The sequence below is a fragment of the Myotis yumanensis genome, unplaced genomic scaffold, assembly GCF_028538775.1.
Source record: "Myotis yumanensis isolate MYYU_CA2020_CCGP unplaced genomic scaffold, mMyoYum1.0.hap1 SCAF_6, whole genome shotgun sequence".
NCBI lineage: Eukaryota > Metazoa > Chordata > Mammalia > Chiroptera > Vespertilionidae > Myotis > Myotis yumanensis.
This window is the reverse complement of record NW_027223757.1, coordinates 56,908,063-56,929,408: the sequence shown is the minus strand read 5'-3', so window position 1 is coordinate 56,929,408 and position 21,346 is coordinate 56,908,063. Positions and strand designations below refer to the sequence as shown.

The window sequence follows — 21,346 nt, the reverse complement described above, 5'->3', positions numbered from 1 at the left end:
AAAAATAAATGTATTTTTCATCCTCATATACTGTGTTTTTGTCGCTCGAATGAATTTTATTATTTCTTCAAGGTTCTTCACATACGTACACCTTAAGAGATATCAAGTAGGCGTAACATGTTCTCAAAAAATTAGCGTTGGCACGCAGAAGAATTTTGAGTCAGAGATTTTGCTGGTTTTGGCACGCACTCACAAAAAGGTTGCCCACCCCTGGTCTAGGATTTGATTCCTGGTCAAGGACATGTACTTGGGTTGCAGGTTCGATCCCAAGTCCTGGTGTAGGAGGCAACTAATGGATGTGTCTCTTTCACATCAATGTTTATCTTTCTATCTATCTATTTATCTCTCCCTTCCTCCCTTTCACTCTCTCTTAAAATCAAAGAAAAAAATATCCTCAGGTGAGGATTAATTTAAAAAAAAAAAGAGGCTTACTTCACACAAAAGAAATTCAAATTAAAACTTTGAGCTACCATTTTTTTTTATCTATCAGAGTGGCAAAGATTAAAAAGGTTGATATTACTATGTATTGATAAAGTTATGGGAAAATAGGAACTCTACACTATGGCTGGAGTATAAATTAGTACCACCTCTATGGAGAACAATCTACACTAATAAAAGAGAAACATGGTAATTGGCCTACGACCGCTACCCTTTTCATTGGCTAATCAGTGAGTATATGCAAATTAACTGTCAGCCAAGATGGCGGCCGGCAGCCAGGCAGCTGGAAGCGAACATGAGGCTTGCTTGCTGCAGTGAAGGAGGACTCCAACGTTCCCCGCCTGCCTTGCCGGCCTCTGAGCCGGCAGTTTGAAACATTCTAACAAATATAGAAGCTAAACAAACGGCCAGGATCTCAGAGCTGAAGTTATACATTGTTTCGATTATAGAACGCAAACAAACCAGCGGAAGCCTCAGAGCTAGAGCCAGAGCTAAAGCTGGCCCAGAATAAAAAAAAAAAAAAGAAAAAAGGAGTGGTTGGGAGCTTCAGTCAAAACCGCCAGCCTGAAAGCAGCCCTCAGCCCCTCACCCAGACTGGCCAGGCACCCCAGTGGGGACCCCCACCCTGATCCAGGACGCCCTTTAGGGCAAACCAGCCAGCCCCCAGGCCTCTATCCTATATAGTAAAAGGGTAATATGCCTCCCAGCACCGGGATCAGCAGAGCCGCGAGGCCTCCTGGCACAGGATCAGTGTGACAGAGGGCAGCGCCCAAACCCCCTGATCGCCCTGCGGCTCCGTGTGTGACAGGGGGCGGAGCCACAACCTCCCTATCCGCCCTGCTCTGTTCGTGACAGGGGAAGGCGCCCCAACCCCCTGATCAGCCCTGCTCTGTGCCTGATAGGGGGGAGCTCCCCAACCCCTGATCGCCTTGCGGCTCTGTGTGTGACAGGGTGCGGCACACCAACCCCCTGATCGGCCCTGCTCTGTGTGTGACAGGGTGCGGTGCCCCAACCCCCCACTCCCCATGGGCCCTGCTCTGTGTGTGACAGGGTAGAGCCATAACCTCTCCTTCGGCCCTGCCCTGAGTGTGACAGTGGCGGCGCCCCAACCCCCTGATTGGCCCTGCTCTGTGGGTGATAGAGGGTGGCGCCCCAACCCCCCTCCACGGGCCTTGCTCTGTGTGTGACAGGGTAGAGCCATAACCTCCCCATTGGCCCTGCCCTGAGTGTGACAGGGTGCAGCACCCCAACCCCCTGATCCGCCCTGCTCTGTGTGTGACAGGGGGCGGTGCTCCAGCTCCCCTATCGGCCCTACTCTGTGAGTGACAGGGAGGAGCTCCCCAACCCCCTTATCGACCCTGCTCTGTGTGTGACAGGGTACGGAGCCCCAACCCCCTGATGGGCCCTGCTCTGTGAGTGACAGGGGACAGCGCCCGAAACCCGATTGGCCCTGCTCTGTGCGTGACAGGGGTGGCGCCGCAACCTCCCCATCGACCCTGCCTTGAGTGTGACAGGGGGCGGTGCCCCAACCCCCCAGTCGGCCCTACCCTGAGCGTGACTGAGGGTGGCATCGCAACCTCCCGATCCGCCCTGCTCTGTGCATGACGGGGCGGCGCCCCAACTCCCCAATTGGCCCTGCTCTGAGCCTGACCAGGGGCTGCACCTAGGGATTGGGCCTGCCCTCTGCCACCCAGGAGCAGGCCTAAGGCAGCAGGTCGTTATCTTCCAAGGGGTCCCAGACTGCGCGAAGGCACAGGCCGGGCTGGGGGACCCGCCCCCCCCCCCCTCCAGTGCACAAATTTTTGTGCACCGGGCCTCTAGTTTAGTAATATTTATCGAAGTGTAAAATACACATTCCTTCTGACCCAAACAATTTTACTCCTAGGAATTTATCCTGTAAAAATATATCCATGTGAGGGGGACAGGTGTGGTCTAGAAGGGGTCAAGGTGGACATCTGTAATACTTTCAACTATAAAGATAAATTTAAAAATATATATCTATATCTATATATCTATATATAAAAGCCTAAGCGACCGTTATGACAGAACGACCAGAACGACTGGTCGCCATGACATGCACTGACCACCAGGGAGCAGACACTCAATGCAAGAGCTGCCCCTGGTGGTCAGTGCGCTCCCACAGCCAACATCCCGCTGCCAGCCAAACTTCCACAGTCCCTCCCCCTGGCCGGCTGGCCCCAATCACCCAATAGGGGCCTACCGGCCAACCTCCCGTGGTCCCTTCCCCACCCGCCCGCCAACCTCCCATGGTCCCTCCCCCCCTCACCTCCCCCATGCACGAATTTGTGCACCAGGCTTCTAGTACAGCAGTCGCCAACCTTTTAGACCTCATGGACCACCAGTGGTCTGCGAACCACTGGTTGACTACCGCTGCTCTAGTATACATATGTATACATATGTGTGTGTGTGTGTGTGTGTGTGTGTATATATATATACATTCATGTGTGAAATGGCCTAAGAACAAGAACATTCATTGCATCATTATTTAGAATAGTAAAGGATGGAAAAAACCTAAATACTTAGAGGAAATATGGTATGTCCATGCAACAGAATATTATTCATGTATCAAAAATAAAACAGCTATATAATTTCTGATATGAAATAATCTACAAGATATATTGTAAAATGTATTTTAAAACAAGATGCATTTGCCCAGCAGGTGTGGCTCCGTGGTGGAGCATCAACCTATGAACCAGGAAGTCACAGTTCAATTCCCAGTCAGGGCATATGCCCAGGCTGTGGGCTGGATCTTCAGTAGGGGGCATTCAGGAGGCAGCCAACTGATGATTCTCTCTCATCACTGATATTTCTGTCTCTCCTTCTCCCTTCCTCCCTAAAATCAATAAAAATATATTTAAAAAATAGATTTTTTAAAAATGAGATGCAATTATAATACTATTTGTGAGAAAAAAATGTATATGTATGTACAGGTTTATTAATGATGTCCAGAATACACAAGAAAATGGTTAATAGTGGCTCTAAATAAGGGCACCAATGGTTGGAGATAGGAATGGAAGTAAGACTGACTTACTCTTTACTATAAACCCCATTTTAATGCTTTACCATATGCATGTATACCTATTCAAAAATAAATGTCTAAAAAATATAAATGCTAATATATTGATTGGAGAGACCATAAAACGTATAGAAAACTCAACCATCATATACGAGCCTCTAAGCTTCCTTTTTTCCAGTATGTTACCCTATCTGCTTTGTTCTATTCAGAGCTGGAGAAATGAAATATCACTTGTCAACTATTTGATAACCTACTTTCTTCAGTTTCTTAACTTCCTATTAGAAAACAAAGACGTATTTTTGATATTTATTTTATATATTTAAATGCCATTTAACAAAGAAAAATCAACCAAAAAAATGAGTTCGCGTGTCACCTCTGACACGCGTTTCATAGGTTCGCCATCATTGCTTTATAGTAAAAATTTATGCTAAGTCCCTTGTCCAAGATATCAACTATTATACTTATATTCCCCAAAATACTTTTTTCATTTTGTTTTTATAATACTTGAAATGACAGAGAAAAAGTTACTGAATGACTATTTGAAGGGACATCAATGAGTTTACTATATGTACAGGGGAAACTTCCATGTGTCAGACAGATATGAAACATCCCAAATCAGCATTGTCTACTCCTATTTCAAAGTACACTAAAAAGTCAGAAGCCCTAAATCTAACTAGTTTTTAACTATTCGATTCCCCATTCGGAAATGATAGCATAGAACTAGATGATTCCTTATCTTTCTAGCTCCATTTCCATTTTAAATCTATAAGTTTTATAATTTGACAGTCCTTATAAAAATCATTCACCCTTAAAGTACTGATTTGAACCAGAAATAAAGTGTTTGGGAGTTAGTTGACAAAAAAGGAAAAGGTGTCAAAGCCTCAAGCTGTTTAAAAATGTTAAAAATGGCCCAGCCGGTGTGGCTTATTGGTTGAGCATCGACCTATGAACAAGGAGGTCACAGTTCAATTCCCGAGGTCAGGGCACATGCCTAGGTTGTAAGCTAGATCCCCAGTGTGGGGTGTGCAGAAGGCAGCAGATCAATAACTCTCATCATTGATGTTTCTATCTCTCTCTCCCTCTCCCTTCCTCTCTGTAATCAATAAAAATATATTTTTTAAAAAAATGTTAAAACTTGAACACACAGTATATGGCAAAATTCAAATGTTGTTAATCTCAATCCGTTCAGGCTCTAAAATTTTGCCATCATTTTGTTTTCAGTATCTTCATAATACCTGAAATGAACTACTTATTGGTGAATCACTCAAACCTACATGAAAGAATTTAAGATACAGCAGAAAATAATTCCCATTTATTATGATATGTAATTTAAACATTTAAAGGGAATATAAAAAAATATTAAATATAAAAGCAGTACCATTCTAAAGTATCTACACTAATAAAAGAGAAACATGGTAATTAGCGTACGACTGCTACCCTTTTCATTGGCTAATCAGTGAGTATATGCAAATTAACTGTCAGCCAAGATGGCGGCCGGCAGCCAGGCAGCTGGAAGCGAACATGAGGCTTGCTTGCTGCAGTGAAGGAGGACTCCAACGTTCCCCGCCTTACTTGCCGGCCTCTGAGCTACAACTCTAAGCAACTATGTACTATGTTGCAAATAAGAAGATAAAACCCCAGAAACCGGCTTTCATTCAGCCAGGCTTTAGCAACATTGTATTGCCGCGAGGCCTCAGAGCTAAAGCTGGCCCAGAATAAAAAAAAAAAACAAGGAGCGGTTGGAAGCTTCAGTCACTTGCTTCTGGAAAACAGCCCTCAGCCCCTCACCCAGACTGGCCAGGCACCCCAGTGGGGACCCCCACCCTGATCCAGGACACCCTTCAGGGCAAACCAGCCAGCCCCCACCCATGCACCAGCCCTCTATCCTATATAGTAAAAGGGTAATATGCCTCCCGGCACTGGGATCAGCGGAGCAGCGAGGCTCCCGGCACCGGGATCAGCGTGACAGGGGGCAGCGCCCAAACCCCCTGATCGCCCTGCGGCTCTGTGTGTGACAGGGGGCGGGGCCACAACCTCCCTATCTGCCCTGCTCTGTGCCTGATAGGGGGGAGCTCCCCAATCCCCTGATTGCCCTGCGGCTCTGTGTTTGACAGGGTGCAGCGCACCAACCCCCTGATCGCCTTGCGGCTCTGAGTGTGACAGGGTACGGCGTCCCAACCCCCCCCCACGGGCCCTGCTCTGTGTGTGACAGGGTAGAGCCATAACCTCTCCTTCGGCCCTGCCCTGAGTGTGACAGTGGCGGCGCCCCAACCCCCTGATTGGCCCTGCTCTGTGGGTGATAGAGGGTGGCGCCCCAACCCCCCTCCACGGGCCTTGCTCTGTGTGTGACAGGGTAGAGCCATAACCTCCCCATTGGCCCTGCCCTGAGTGTGACAGGGTGCAGCGCCCCAACCCCCTGATCCGCCCTGCTCTGTGTGTGACAGGGAGCGGTGCCCCAACTCCCCTATCGGCCCTACTCTGTGAGTGACAGCGGGGAGCTCCTCAACCCCCTGATCGGCCCTGCTCTGTGGGTGACAGGGGGCAGCACCCCAACCCCGATTGGCCCTGCTCTGTGCGTGACAGGGGGTGGCACCACAACCTCCCCATCGACCCTGCCTTGAGTGTGACAGGGGGCAGTGCCCCAACCCCTCAATCGGCTCTACCCTGAGCGTGACTGAGGGTGGCATCGCAACCTCCTGATCTGCCCTGCTCTGTGCATGACGGGGCGGCGCCCCAACTCCCCAATTGGCCCTGCTCTGAGCCTGACCAGGGGCTGCACCTAGGGATTGGGCCTGCCCTCTGCCACCCAGAAGCAGGCCTAAGCCAGCAGGTCGTTATCGCCCGAGGGGTCCCAGACTGCGAGAGGGCACAGGCCAGGCTGGGGGCCCCCCCCCTCCCGAGTGCACAAATTTTTGTGCACCGGGCCTCTAGTACTATATAATAAAAGGCTAATATGCAAATTGACCAATCAGCAGTACATCGGTCGCTATGACCCACACTGATCACCAGGGGGCAGACGCTCAATGCAGGAGCTGCCCCCTGGTGGTCAGTGCGCTCCCACAGGGGAGCGCTGCTCAGCCAGAAGCCAGGCTCACAGCTGGCAAGTGCAGTGGCAGTAGCAGGAGCCTCTCCTGCCTCCGCGGCAGCACTAAAGATGTCTGACTGATGGCTAGTATATATATATATAGAGAGAGAGAGAGAGAGAGAGAGAGAGAGAGAGAGAGAGAGAAGCACATAGAGAATACTATGAACATTAACATAGAAGTGACTAATAGTTAGTGTTTATTAGAGTCCTACATATTGGATTCAAATATAGCAATGCCAGCTGTTACCAATTATGTAACTAAAAATTACATAATCTCTACAAGCCCTCATTTCTTCATCTGGAAATGGAGACAATAACACCAACCTCAGAGTTACTGTAATAAGTAAAACTGCTTAGCATGGTGCCTGGCACCAAATACGCATTCAAGAAACAGTAGTTTTTATTACTATTATTTCTTCAGCAACAAAAAGATAACACATTTTAATACCAAAATCCATGTTTGAGCTTCAGTGCCTCCACAACCTGGTTTCCACAATGAAATCATGAAACGGATGACCTCCAAATTGCCAAATACTTCTGGGTACTTTCAGTTCTTATCTTACTTGACTTCCCTATTTTTGAGTCATCAACACCACATTCTCCTAAGGAATCTAGAAAGGGATGCTGAAAGCATAGGATATCTCTCCTATCACTTCTTTCAAAGGCATTATCATCCCTTCCCCTAACCCAGTGGTCGGCAAACTCATTAGTCAACAGAGCCAAATATCAACAGTACAACGACTGAAATTTCTTTTGAGAGCCAAATTTTTTAAACTTAAACTATATAGGTAGGTACATTGCTATTAACTTAATTAGGGTACTCCTTTGCTATAAACGTCCTCAATCTGATTGAGGTACGTTCGCTGAGGTCAACCCCTTCCAACTCTCCCATCCACACTCATCTTGAATACTTGTTTCATCTATCTCCTTTCTGAAAACTGACTTCTGCGCATGGGCCACAGTTTCAATCGCACTGTACGTGCTCGCCCGCACGTGTTATTTTGTGGAAGAGCCACACTCAAGGGGCCAAAGAGCCCCATGTGGCTCGCGAGCCGCGGTTTCCAACCACTGCCCTAACCTTTAAATGTTGGGCTTCTCTTAGTATTTCATCTTCAGTCTTCTTTCCTCTCTACTTGGTATTCTCCCTGAATAAGTTCAATCTCTCATGTTAGACTTTAACCTACATGCTCATAATCCCCAAATCTGTTTCCTGCCCTCATGTCTCTTTTAAATTCCAGGTCCATATTTCCAACTAGAGGCCCGGTGCACAAAATTTGTGCTCTCAGGGGAGGGGGGGGGGGTCCCTCAGCCCGGCTTGCGCCCTCTCGCAGTACGGGAGCCCTCAGGGGATGTCCAACTGATGGCTTAGGCCTAAGGGAGCAGGCCTAAGCCGGCAGCCAGACATACTTAGCATTTCTGTGAGCCCAGCTCAGGGCTTCTGGCTGAGCAGTGCTCTCCCTGTGGGGGCACACTGACCACCAGGGGGCAGCTCCTGCATTGAGCGCCTGCCCCCTAGTGGTCAGTGCGCATCATAGTGACCATTCTGCCATTCAGTCGATTTGCATATTAGCTTTTTATTATACAGGATGCCTAGTAAATCTTATTTATGCATTCACACAAATGCTTATTAAAGACAAAGAAAAGGAAATAAATATTAAGCATCTAATACATACTGAGTATTTTACATTGCAAAGATGATAAGTAAGCCACCCAAATCATACCACCAGTAGAAGAAGAGTTAGAATTCAAATACAGATCTGTTTAACAGTCAAGTCCAAGCTATTTCTACAATACTACACTGCTTCTCCAGTGCATCCACAAAAGGGCACAGGGTAATGGGAATACAAAAATAAATAGGACTTAAATATTTTAGATAAGATGATAAACATAGGTTCAAGGATAATACTTAAATGAAAGTATAGCTCATTTAACAACTGCATTGATTGAACAAGACTTATTATCTATTAACCAGTCTCAACTACTAAAGGATAGCAGTTTGGTAAAGGAGTCTGATTTTATTTAAGCAGGTAATAAAAATGTATCATGATTATAAACCTATTATGGTGAAGATAAAGCAAATGACTCATAGGAATGGGGAGTGCACAAGAGGGATCTAGGGAAGATTTCCTACAGGAGATGTTTAAACTGAGACTTAAAATGAGCACATGTGCCTGGCAGGCATGGCTCAGTGACTGAGCATGGACCTATGAATGAGGGTGTCACAGTTTGATTCCCAGTCAGGGCAGAAGCCTGGGTTGCAGGCTGGGTCCACAGTGTGGAGCTCGAAGGAGGCAGCCGCTCAATGATTCTCTCTCATCACTGATGTTTCTACCTCTCTCTCCCTCTCTCTTCCTCTCTGAAATCAATAAAAATATATTTTTTTAAAAAGATGATGCCCTGACTGGTTTAGCTCAGTGGATAGAGTGTCGGCCTGTGGACTGAAGGGTCCCAGGTTCGATTCCGGTCAGGGGCATGTACCTTGGCTGCAGGCATATCCCCAGTGGGGGGTGTGCAAGAGGCAGCTGATCGATGTTTCTCTTTCATCGATGTTTCTAACTCTCTGTCCCTCTCTCTTCCTCTCTGTGGAAAATCAAAAAAAGATAAGCACATATGCCTGAGAAATTCAGGGTGGGTAGGCATTTGAGGCAGAGGGACCAGTAAATATAAAAGCACTAGGATTATCCTGGTCCATTCTGAAAATTCCAAGTAATTCAGAAGACAGAAATGAGTGAGGCCTAATATATACACAAGAAAGAACTAGAGAATAGACAGCCTTATCTGCCTTTTTTAGGAATAAAAAAAATGAGCAATGCAGAGACAAATTTAGGATCTTGAATTGACAAGATGTGGTGATAACTCCCAGGTTTCTGGGTTAATTACAGAAATTCTTGATTATGTAAATTCTTTGGTAATCCAAAAAACAAAAAAATTTAAAGAAAAGAATAAATAAAAATTAAAACTGAAAATTTGTTTTATATGTGATGCATATGAAGTGCGAATAGCTACAGGCAATTGTTCAACCTTGAAGACTGGTCCACTATAGCCAGTGGTGGTTGAGCCCTCACAATGGCTCACAATTCTACTTATGCTTGTGTGGACGAAAGGGGCTGCATGCTGACCTGACAAGCTCAGGAAAGGCCTGCATGGCAGTTTTGCAGACTCGGAGGCCTAAAGTAACCACAAAGGATGGTCTGAAATTAAACCTTAACTAAAAGCAGTTATGGTGGGCAGTTACAGTCCTAAGCCGCTATCTTCACTGATAAGGTCAACCTTTACCGTAACTGAGCCTGTCTGTCTTTTTGCATCTAAGATAACATGTCCTTGGGATGTCTGGGTAACTTGTGACTTCCCTTTATCTGGAGCCCCTGGGGCACAACCAGGTGTGCTGGGTCCCAGGACAGATACCACAAATTCCTTCATCATCATGTTAATTGTTCCTGACCCACCTAAGTATGTGTCCATCATTTTACTTTTTATCCTATCACAGAGGTCCCCCTCCGCCCCCCCCCCCCCTTCGCTTAATCCCGCCTCCTTAAATCTGTCACCAATGAATTTCATGTATAAATATGGGTGTAACCCTGCCATTCTCTGGAGCACTATCTCAATTCGTTGAGGTTCTGCTTCCCGGCATATGTCGACAGTTTGGTTCAAATAAACTCACAAAAATTCTTTACAGGTTTCAATGGTTTTTTTTACGTTGACACTTGGTTAAGAGTTCAGTTATCTTTCTAAAACACAAATCTGATCATGCTCTTCTCTGACATATCCAACCAAAATAAACCAATATCTTCACAGGCATACCTCAGAGAAACTACGGGTTCACTTCCAGACCACCGCAATAAAGTGAGTGGTAATCTTTTTGTTAGTGGAGGGTCTTGCCTTCAATGTGTAAAAAACACATTGGTGAAGTGCAATACTGTGAAGGGCAATAAAACAAGGTATGCCTGTATTTCATGTCCTAAGAATAGCTTTGTGACTTCAGGAAGAGGATTCCAACTAGGCCTGGTGACCATGGAGCATATAAAGTTCAGACTCTGAATTCAGAACACCTGAGCTGGTAACCCAGGTACACCACTAACTAGCTAAATGACCTTGGGAAAAACACCATTTCCTAAGTACTAAAGAGGGGTAAAAACTATCTCCTTCTGAAAAATGAATGAGACAATTCATTCATATGTAAGCATCTAACAAATATTGACATACAGGCCATTGAAAATGGCCTAACTATATTAGAGTTCTTTCTGCTTGGAATGCTTTTCAACCAAACCTTTACAGGGCTGCCAACTTGCCCATGGCTTACAAACATAATACCTACCAGCTCTTAAAAGTTCATGTGTAAAAGCACAATGCTTTACATAACTTAATGCAATCCTCTTTTCAGCCCCAGTACTGCCCTTGTCTATACAATTAGCTCCATTTCACAGTGAGGAAATTGGTGTGGAAGTAACTCATATAAAAATCACACAGAAAAAAAAAAATCACACAAAGAGGACTCTAGGTTCTACCTAGTTTACTCTTCCCAAAATACTCTCTTCACATGAAGTTACGAAACCTTTGATTTAGAAGTAGAATATTGCTGTTGAAAAAAATTACCCCTACTTGTAGTCACCGAGTTGGGTGCCCACCGCCTAAAGCAGTGGTTCTCAACCTCCCTAATGCCATAAAATTATTTTCGTTGCTACTTCATAACTAATTTTGCTACTGTTATGAATCGTCATGTAAATATCTGATATGCTGGATGTATTTCCATTGTTACAAATTGAACATAATTAAAGCATAGTGATGAATCACAAAAACAGTATGTAATTATATACGTGTTTTCCGATGGTCTTAGGCGACCCCTGTGAAAGGGTCGTTCGACCCCCAAAGGGGTTGCGACCCACAGGTTGAGAACCGCTGGCCCAAAGCTACTTTAGGGCCTGACAACAGGATACAAGAGCAAAAGTCCTCTGGGTCCTTCTCCGCAAAAGGAACCGCTCCCTTTCGCGCAGTCAGCTCACACTGAATTCCCGAATTAGCATCCGCGGGGTGGGCTCAAACTGGGCAGCCCCGGGAAGGGGAAAACACCGGGAGAAGGGCCTCAAACTCTAGGCTCAGGGCTCCCGGGGAAGGGACCCGGCACAACTATCTGAAACTCGCAGAGCCACAGCGTAAGAGGGCGTGGCGGGCAGGTCTCCAAGAGCGCACCGCCCAGAAGGACCATTCATAGCGGAGAGCAGCGGCGGGAAGGCGGTTCCGGGGACCCGGGCTCCCGCCCGGCCCGCACCAAGCCCGAAGCCTGGGCGCCGCCGGGCCCCCTCCCCGCGGCCCGCCCGCACCCTCCGGAGAGTGAACGCCGTCCCATCGCCCCCCGCCTGGAGGGACGCAGCCGCCTCGGCCCGCTCCGCGCGGCCCGGCCGAGCCCCCCTCACCAGTCGCTAGATGAAAGTGCGCCGGCGGTCTCCGCGGGGTGCGCACACGGCCGCGCAGGGACACATCCTCAGTGAAGGCGACGGGAGGAACCCAAGGGCGCCAGGGGGCCACCGGGCCCCGGACCAGGGGAGATGCAGAGGCGGCTGCACCTACAGCCGCGACTACCGGCACCGGGGAGGGGGCAAGGAGAAAAGGCCGGGGCGGGTTGGACCCAGGAATAAGACGGGCGCTGATTGGCTGGGGCTCGTGGATGCCTCGCGGGGATTGGCTGCCGTCTGCCCAGCAGGCCTCGCGTGGCAGCCCCTGAGCCGTGGCCTTTCCCTGGAGCCCGAAGGGAGCGTGACCCTGCGGGCCTTGGGGCCGCGGGCGCGAGCCGGGGGCGGGGAAAGGCGGTGGCCGGGGCTCGGGGCCAACCGGGGGGCGGAGGGCGGGGAAATTCCCCTTCGGGGTCTGCTGTCGCCCGAGTGGGAACGCTGCTCTCCCGACAGCTGGAGACTCGGAAGTCCGGATAAACCCGGGGGGAGCCAGCTCTGGAGACCTGGCTGAATGACTGGGCAGCCGGCCACCGCCGCAGAAGCCAAAGGCCGGGATCCTGCACAGAAGCGGTTCCTCCCGTGGGCCTGTTAGTGGGGTCACGGAAAGCCCTAGGCGTGGTCCCGGGGAGACGCGGCCTCGCCCTCCGTGGCTTGCTCATGCACGTAGATTACCGGGGAGTCGCTCCCTGTCACTGCCCTCTTGACCGGCTGCCAACCCGGGTCACGCCCCTCAGTGCCTGACGCTAGGCTTGCACTCCCCCTTTAACTGCACCCAACGGAGCGTTTTAAAAGTGAAAAAAGAAAATTAGGGAGGAAAGAAAATAGCCAGTAATCGATACTGAGACCGAATGGGAACGCTGCGGAATGCCTCGCACAGTAGGCACTCAGTAAATGTTTGTTCACGGGGGGCTGGGGCGGGGGGGGCGGGGGTGACTCAGAACAAACACTAGCAGCTGGTTGGCCATCCAGCTCTGCCACGCTGTCAATTATGCAAACCCTGTTGGCTCTCATCTATAACACGCAGGAGTTGAACTAGATGTCTTAAGGGCAACCTGTTCAGCTTGACTTTTTTTTTTTTTTTTTTTGGTAGCCTTCCTTGTGGAAGCCCAAAGCCATATGGCTGATTGGGGAGAATAACTAGCTCTCCTGTTGCCCTTTCCAATACAATATTCTCGCTCTTCACCCCTTATTCTAGGTGCCCTACTTCCCATTTTAACATGTAACAAAAACCAGTGTGTAATGTACAAGTTGAGTGACTTTGAAAATAAACTATAAATACAGGGTGTGGCAAAAGTAGATTTACGGTTGTTTGTATAGAAAATAACAATAAATAATACAACGATTAATTAATAATAATATAAGAATAAACTGTTTCGAGTACTAGCAACTGTAAACCTACTTTTGCCACACCCTGTATAATGACTTTTATATTCATGAACAAAGAAGCCAATAATGTCAAGTAAAGCTAATAATGTTAATAAATGCATTGATGTAACTTCCAACCTTTTATCTGCCTCTTATTTGGATCCTGGCGAGTTAATTAGCTTTTCTTTTTTTTAAATTTATTTTATTTTGTCCTCTCTATGCCCTCTTCCACCTCCCCCCACAATCACCATACTGTTGTCCATGTACATAAGTTCTCTCTCTCTTTTTTTCTTTTTTGCTTAATACCTCCACCCACCTAACTAGCTTTTCAGAAGCCTTAGTTTCCTCATTTGTAGAATAGGGGCAATAATGAATTTTGGAGTTGTGAAAATGTGATTATATGGATAGAGATATACAGCACTTGGTAGAGTGCCTACCACATTATGACACATCATAAATAGTAAATGTTACTTTTTATAACTAAAGAAGTAGCAGTGGAATTATCCCAGTCATTCATTCATTTTAACAATTGTTAGGTGTCAGACTCCTGTGGTAAGCACAGGGGATCCAATAGTGAACAAAAATGAAAATAGACCCAGATAATCCCAAATAAGAATAGATTGTGGGTGGAAGGGGTCAGTTGGGGGAAAGTGGTGGGGAGCATCTGTAATACTTTCAAAAATCAAGATAAATTTTTAAAAAGAATAGATTGCAACTTTTACAAGGACTTCAGAGAATATTATGCTAAATTTAATCTGATTTCCCAAAGAAGTTCCCAAAGAACTAAGATCTGAAGAATGAGTAGGAGATAACTGGATGAAGCAGGAAAGAAAAGAACATTCCAGACCAAAGGATGTCTAATTATTCCCCATTTCCTTGGAAAATTAGGTGCCTTCAAATATATTGGATATTTTCAGGACAATATCATATGAAATGATTAGGAAATAGTACAAACAAAATACAATTAAATGAAAAATGCACTGTAAATGTGGGTAGGGGAGGAAGACATTAAAATTAGTGATTTTGTTTGGCTTTTTAAAAATTTCTGTTTGTGTTTACACATAGAAGATAAATATACCAATAACAATGATTATGTCTGTGTGAAGGTATCAATGATTCTTAGTTCCTATCATTTTGAATTTTATAATTTATTATTGTTGGCAATAATTAAATGTTACTTGATTGATTTAAAAAATCAAAATTTGGAAAAATAATTGACTGGAATTTCTAAAAAAGACTTAAAGAAATAAATCTAGAGATGGCTTTCAACGACTCCAATGATTTATAAAGGGAGAAATAAAAAAAGAATAGCCCAGGCAACAGGCATGGAGTTGGAGAAGAGGCCAGAGTAGAGCACTGCAGAACTGGTTTTAAGCCACATAGCATTTGCAGTAAACTCCCTAAATGCCTTTTTTCCAAAATAAATAAAAAGGGCTATCTATAATCAAAATGTATTTTGCTGTGGTTCAAGTTGTATAGAGGTTGCCAGGGTTGGCCCTACTTCAACTGGTGACAGAGAATATTAGAACTTGTATGGTTTCAGTAGACCAAAACCCAAACCTGATTAGATTCTGCAAGAATGGCTATTACTACAGGAAGGTTAGTAGTACAGTTGGCCTAGAGAGGACTAAAATGTTATTGTTTGGCTTTATTCTCTTCTGCTCCAGACTGTCTCCCATATGAAAAACCTTGGCTGGTAATAGCTTTTTGATACAGAACTTTGCCATTAGGGAAGATATCACTGAGCCCTCTGCCTCAAGCACAGAAATTCCAGCAGCCCTGGATGGGTTCATATTGGTGATGCGTCAAGGATATCATGATTGGCAATCTCTATTAGAGTCATATGGTTGAAGCAGAGTAAAGAATAGTTCACCCACAGAAGACAGGAATAGGGCAGACAAAACAATAAACAAGTATTGGGTGTTTCTATACTATTAGATCCAGGAGATATGCCCCCAGGTGCATTCTTCCTCTATAATGATTATCTTCCAAATCCTCACTTAGAGGAGACCACCTTCTCACCAAACTGAATCTTCCTGATGCCCTTTTTTAACAGTTGCCCCCTCCCCTCTACTACTTCTATAACTTATTCATATTATTGTTACACACTATATTGTTTTTAGATTTATGGGTTTCACATAAATGTAGTAAAAGCAAGGGCTTTGGAAGCAGACTGCCTAGATAGAAAATATACTTCTATCCTTACTAGCTGTGAAATCTCAGGCAAGTTGCACAACCCCTGAGGCCTCAGTTTCTTCATCTCTAACATAGGATTAATAGTACTTCTGAGACAGATCAATAAGCCAGGACCAGCGGAATAGGGAAACTGAGACAGATAGTTAAACAGCAGTTTGCAGCCATCTAGTAAATCCTATCTTCCTTAAACCAGGAACACTTGAGAGTAAATGGTTTATACTTCTCCTCGCCAACCAGCGGGTAAATAGTTTAAATCATCGTACTCAGGGAGACAGCAGAATTCCAATTAGTGCCATTTGCCAACCACACCAAAGGACAGATGAAATTAAGGGAATAAATCTCATTTTGGTACATCAGCATAAAGTCCCCTAAAATCTCTTCTAAATGCCCAGACTTTAAAACCTCTCAAAACAAAGGACTCAGGGCAAGCTCTCCCTCCTCCTTACACTTCCCCTTTTCGTTCCCCGACAGGCATGGACCCCACAGGCGTGCCATCAAGGCAGCAATGGGTAGCAATGGGCAGCATCAGCTCATCCCGGACAAACCCTCTGAGCCTGTCCCCAAGGCCGCCTTTCCTCTGACTTCTTAGTGAGCCAAAGCAGACCATCCTAAGCTAATTTCCCCAGCCCTTTCTTGTTTCATATCCCCAGCTTTAATAAACGTCCCCTAAAATTCACCCGGACTCCTATTGTGACATTTTTCCTGCACGAAGTCAAGAACCCACACACTACCAGCTGGCCCTAGGCAGCCAGCTCAGGGCCAGGTCCCCGTTTCAGTAACACTTCTTTCATAAAGTTCTTTCATGAGGTTTAAATGAGATGACTATCTGTAATGCTCTTAGTAGAACACTTTGCACTTAATAGAAGTTGACATACCTCTATTCTTCTGGATGGATATATTTGCATGAGATCCTGTGAGGGGTGGGATGAAAGACACCAGGAATGACCCACAAGATGGCAGTGTTTGAATATAACTTGAGAACTGTACGAGCTTGAAAGCAAGAGTCCACCAACACATCTAAAAATTCAAGGCAAACAGAGGAGAAATTCAAGGCAAATTCAAAGCCTACAGGAAACAAGTAAAACTTGTAAGAAATCAAACCTATGAATTTGGTAAGGGTAGCATGCTTTTAGAATCAGAACAATCTGAACTCACCAAACTCTCTCTCTCCTTGACTGTGACTGAGAATCTTACTTAGAATTGCTTGTGTTCCTTCCTTACTTATGTGGGGTGAGGAGAAAACTTGCCTTTCTCCTCATGGTTCTTTTGGCTGTAATAATCAAATAGACATGAGACAGATTAGGAAGAGAAAACAACCAAGTTTATTACATACATATATATAAAACCCAAATACTAGTACATGAGAGTCAGAGACCCCACATGCAGGAGAAGTTAAGAAACAGGAAGGAAAAATGGGTACACACGACATTCTGAGCTAGGAATGAGGTAAGGTGCTTTGGGGTTTCAAAGGGTCACTGCAAGGCCATATAAAGAGCAGATGTTTAGAAAATAGAAGTTTGTCCTGTCCTACAGAAAGGTCAAAAGAAGTTATCTCTGATAATCTCTTATTATGAGCAAGGCCCCTAGTTCAAGGTCTTCTAGGACCTTAGTGGTCAGCAAACTCATTAGTCAACAGAGCCAAATATCAACAGTACTTCTTCAAAATAGACTCGCCCAGGCCAAAAACCGACTTCTGCGCATGGTCCACGAAGTTTCAATCGCACTGTACGTGCACGCCCGCACGTGATATTTTGTGGAAGAGCCACACTCAAGGGGCCAAAGAGCCGCGTGTGGCTCGAGAGCCGCAGTTTGCCGACCACAGTTCTAGGTAGTTAAGGGAGAGGCAGAAGTTTCTCTTAAGCCTGCAGCTACTAGTAAAGTTGCCCTTAGCACAAAACAATCCGTATACCACAGAGGCACATCTTGGAGTGACTAGTTCTGAACCCCCACACCAAACTGCATAATTAAACAGACTGTTATCACCACTGCTTGCTTAAAAATAAAGAAAGAAAAACAAGTTTGATTTAAATTGGCAGACTGGCCCAACTGGCATGGCTCAGTGTTGGAGCGGCGACCTATGAAGCAGGAGGTTATGGTTCAATTCCTGGTCAGGGCATGTGCCCTGGTTGTAGTTGCAGGCTGAATCCCCAGTGGGGGGCATGCAAGAGGCAGCCAATTGATGATTCTCTCTCACCATTGATGTTTCTGTCTCTCCTTCTCTGAAGTCAATAAAAATATATTTTAAAAATAAATAATAAATTGGCAGACTGGACACATACTGCAGCTTTCTCTCTATGCCTCAAATCCCTAGACCTGGTAGAAGATATATATTTAAAATAATTAAATTCACAAATGCATTGGGAAATAAGAAGGTTAGCTATTGATGGTCCAGAACAGAATGTATGAGGATTTCCTGAAAGATGGATAGAAGGCTGGATGGGTCAGAAGGAAGGATTGACAGTTCCAAACAAAAAGAAGACAAGGCTGCTATGAAAGATAGTAGCAGCACCGAAAGGTTTCACATCTAGAGGTGGCTATTAGGAGCAGGAAGGAATCCAGACTAAACCACAAAGAAATTAATTGGAGTATCACAGCAGGAGCAGTGAGCCCACTGAAGCTTCTTCATCCCCCATTCCACAGTAGCAACAGAGGCATCTGTATCTGTCTCTAGGTAGAATAAAGTACAGTGCTCTGTGGCGGTGATACCTGGAATAATCAGGAAACTCTTATACTCAGAATCCTAGCTACTAGTTCTTCCCGTTCAGCACCAGGCCACACCCTTCGCCGCACCCTTCCCCACACCCTTCCCCATACCTCCATTGATGACAGGAATTCAGTGGTGGCAACAGATCTTATTCCTCCCCTCAGGGAGAGTGTAAACCAGACATAGCCTCCTCTATAAGCAATTTTTAACAAATGAATCTCAAAGACACAGATGATCACAAAACCAAGAATCACCACATATTTGAGGAAAGCCAACATCCTGCGAGACATAAAATAACAGATCCAAGAAGCTCAGCAAAACTTAGGCATGATAAATACCAAGATAAGTATGCCTAGAAACATCATAGTCAAATTGCTGAAAAGCGAAGATGAAGAAAAACCTGGAAGCATTCAGAGAGAAATGGAATGATTCAAAACCCTATGGATTTCACATCAGAAACTAAGAAGATGACAGCATATTAATATCTTTAAAGGTTTTGTTTTTTAAAAATATATATTTTTATTGATTTTTAGAGAGAGAGGAAGGGAGAGAGAGAAACATCAATGTGAGAGAGATTGATCAACTGTCTTCTGCAGGCCCCTGAATTGGGAATTGAGCCCACAACCCCGGCATGTGCTCTGACGGGAATTGAACCAGCAGCCTTTTGTGCACAAGACAATTGCCCAACCAATGGAGCCACACCAATTCAAGTAATCCAAAGGAAGCAAGAAACCAGAAACAGTGTAACAAAAATCTGGTGAAGCAGGATATCAGTATCTTTAAAGAGCTGAAGAATGAAACTGTCAATCCAGAATATGCTCCTCAATAATGAAGGCAAAATGAAGCTATTTTCAGAGGGGAAAAAAAAAAAAAAACCCAAAGAGAATTAGTCCCATCAGAACTGCCTCATAAAAATGCTAAAGAAAGTTCTTTGGCCTGAAGGGAATGTTGCCAAAGGGGAACTCAAAATTTCAGGAAGGAAGGAAGAACATGAGAAATGGAAAATATTCAAGGTAATACAGTCAATGCTCATTTTTCACGGATTTTGTATTCATGAATTCGTCTACTCGCTAAAATTTATTTGTAACCCCCCAAATCAATACTCAGGGCTTTCGCAGTTATTCAGGGACACGTGCAGAACAGTGAAAAATTATAGTTGCTCAGTGCACAGATTCCCAGTCCAGTCCCAGCTGAGTTCAAACAAGGCCATGCTCTGCCTTCTTGTTTCAGCTCCTGTAATGTAAACGGGTGTCTTTCTGTGTCAATCTAGTGCCATATTTTGTGCATATTTATGCTTGTTATGCCCAGATTTCAGATTCCCAAGAAACCACATCAGGGAGCCAGCCAATCCGATGCAAAAGCATAAGAATCTGTATTTCAAGCTAGCTTGAGCTCCCCTCCACCAGACTCACCGACACAACGGCAAACCAAGTGGCCGAGAGACAGAACCCCGCCTAGAGCCGGGTTTTAAAGGGGGGGTTGGAGTAAGGGGAGGAGAAAGGACTGTGCTCTGCCGATTGGCCAGGCACAAGTCGATATCTTGTTCCTGGGTGTGGCTAGCAGAGTCTTAGACTTCCGGGAAGAACCTTCTTGCCAAGCACCGTGGCCAAGGTAAGATGGAGGACGTAGCCCTTACCCTGGGGCAAGATGGAGGGTGTAGCCTTTACCCTGGGGCAAGGTGGAGGGCCTAGCCTTTACCCTGGGGCAAGGTGGAAGGCCTAGCCCTCGCCCTTTCAATGCTCTTTCTTTTTTTTCTTAAATATATTTTTATTGATTTTCACAGAGAGGAAGGGAGAGAGATAGAGAGTTAGAAACATCGATGAGAGAGAAACATCAATCAGCTGCCTCCTGCACACTCCCCATTGGGTATGTGCCCACAACCAAGGTACATGCCCTTGACCGGAATCAAACAGGGACCCTTGAGTCCGCAGACTGACGCTATATCCAATGAGCCAAATAGGTTAGGGCTATGCTCTTTCTTGATGATTTTTCTCTTTAAAATGGCCCTCAAATGTAATGCTGAAGTGATATCTAGTTTCTAAGCCCAAGAAGGCTGTAAAGTGCTTTATGGGAAAATGTGTGTTAGATAAGCTTTGTTCAAGCATGAATTGTAGTGCTGTCAGCCATCAGTTCAATGTTAATGATTCAATAATTTAAATTAAATAATGTGTCTTAAAACAGAAACATGCATAAAACAAGGTTGATCAGTTGGCAATATTGTGACCAGAGGCTCACAGGAACCTAACCTTGTATTTCCCCCAAGGAGTGATGGCTCAGTTTTACTAATTGGTTGTTTGTAGTGACTTTAGAGAACATAACTACTGTAAATAATGAGAATCTGTGCATAGAAAAGTTTGTTTTCCTATCAATACTTTTAAACACATGACTCCAAAGCAAAAACTATGACATTGCCTTTTAGTTTATAATGAATTTAGACACAACACGAATGATAACTATAGCCTAAAGGACAAAGTGGGGTAGGTAAATGGACCTATACAAAGGCAAGGTTTTTGTATTTTATGTGAATTGGTACAATACTAACTCAAGTAGACTGTGGAAAGCTAATAATACATATTGTGATTCCTAAAGCAGCTAGTAAAAAATACTAATGGAAAGAGGTATAGCTAAAAAGCCACACATAAATTAAAACAGAATTATAGAAAAGATTCAAATAATCCAAAAGAAGCAAGAAACCAGAAAGTGTAACAAAAATCTGATGAAACAAATAATAACAGGATAGAAATAAATACAGCCTTATCAATAATCATATTAAGTAATTAAGTGCTAAACACTCCAATGGAAAGGCAGAGATTGTCCCAATGAACTTTTTATTTTTTTAAAAATATATTTTATTGATTTTACAGAGAGAAAAGGAGAGAGAGAGAGTCAGAAACATCGATGAGAGAGAAACATTAATCAGCCTCCTGCACACCTCCTACTGGGGATGTGCCTGCAACCAAGGTACATGCCCTTGACCAGAATCGAACCTGGGACCCTTCAGTCCGTAGGCCGACGCGCTATCCACTGAGCCAAACCGGCTACGGCCCAATGAACTTTTTAAAAAACACCCAAGG

The 21,346-nt window shown here is 45.0% G+C and overlaps 1 protein-coding gene across 4 annotated transcripts in view; it reads right to left on the bottom strand.

Annotated features, from left to right (window-relative positions):
- IBTK (inhibitor of Bruton tyrosine kinase) overlaps nt 1–12,166 on the bottom strand; it is an 86,972-nt gene extending 74,806 nt beyond the window's left edge. For all 4 annotated transcript variants that reach the window (XM_070418182.1, XM_070418185.1, XM_070418184.1 and 1 more), the window contains exon 1: nt 11,972–12,166. The gene's annotated coding sequence lies outside the window, so the exon portion shown is untranslated. The remainder of the gene's footprint in view (nt 1–11,971) is intronic.
- Between the last annotated feature and the right edge of the window lie 9,180 nt (nt 12,167–21,346).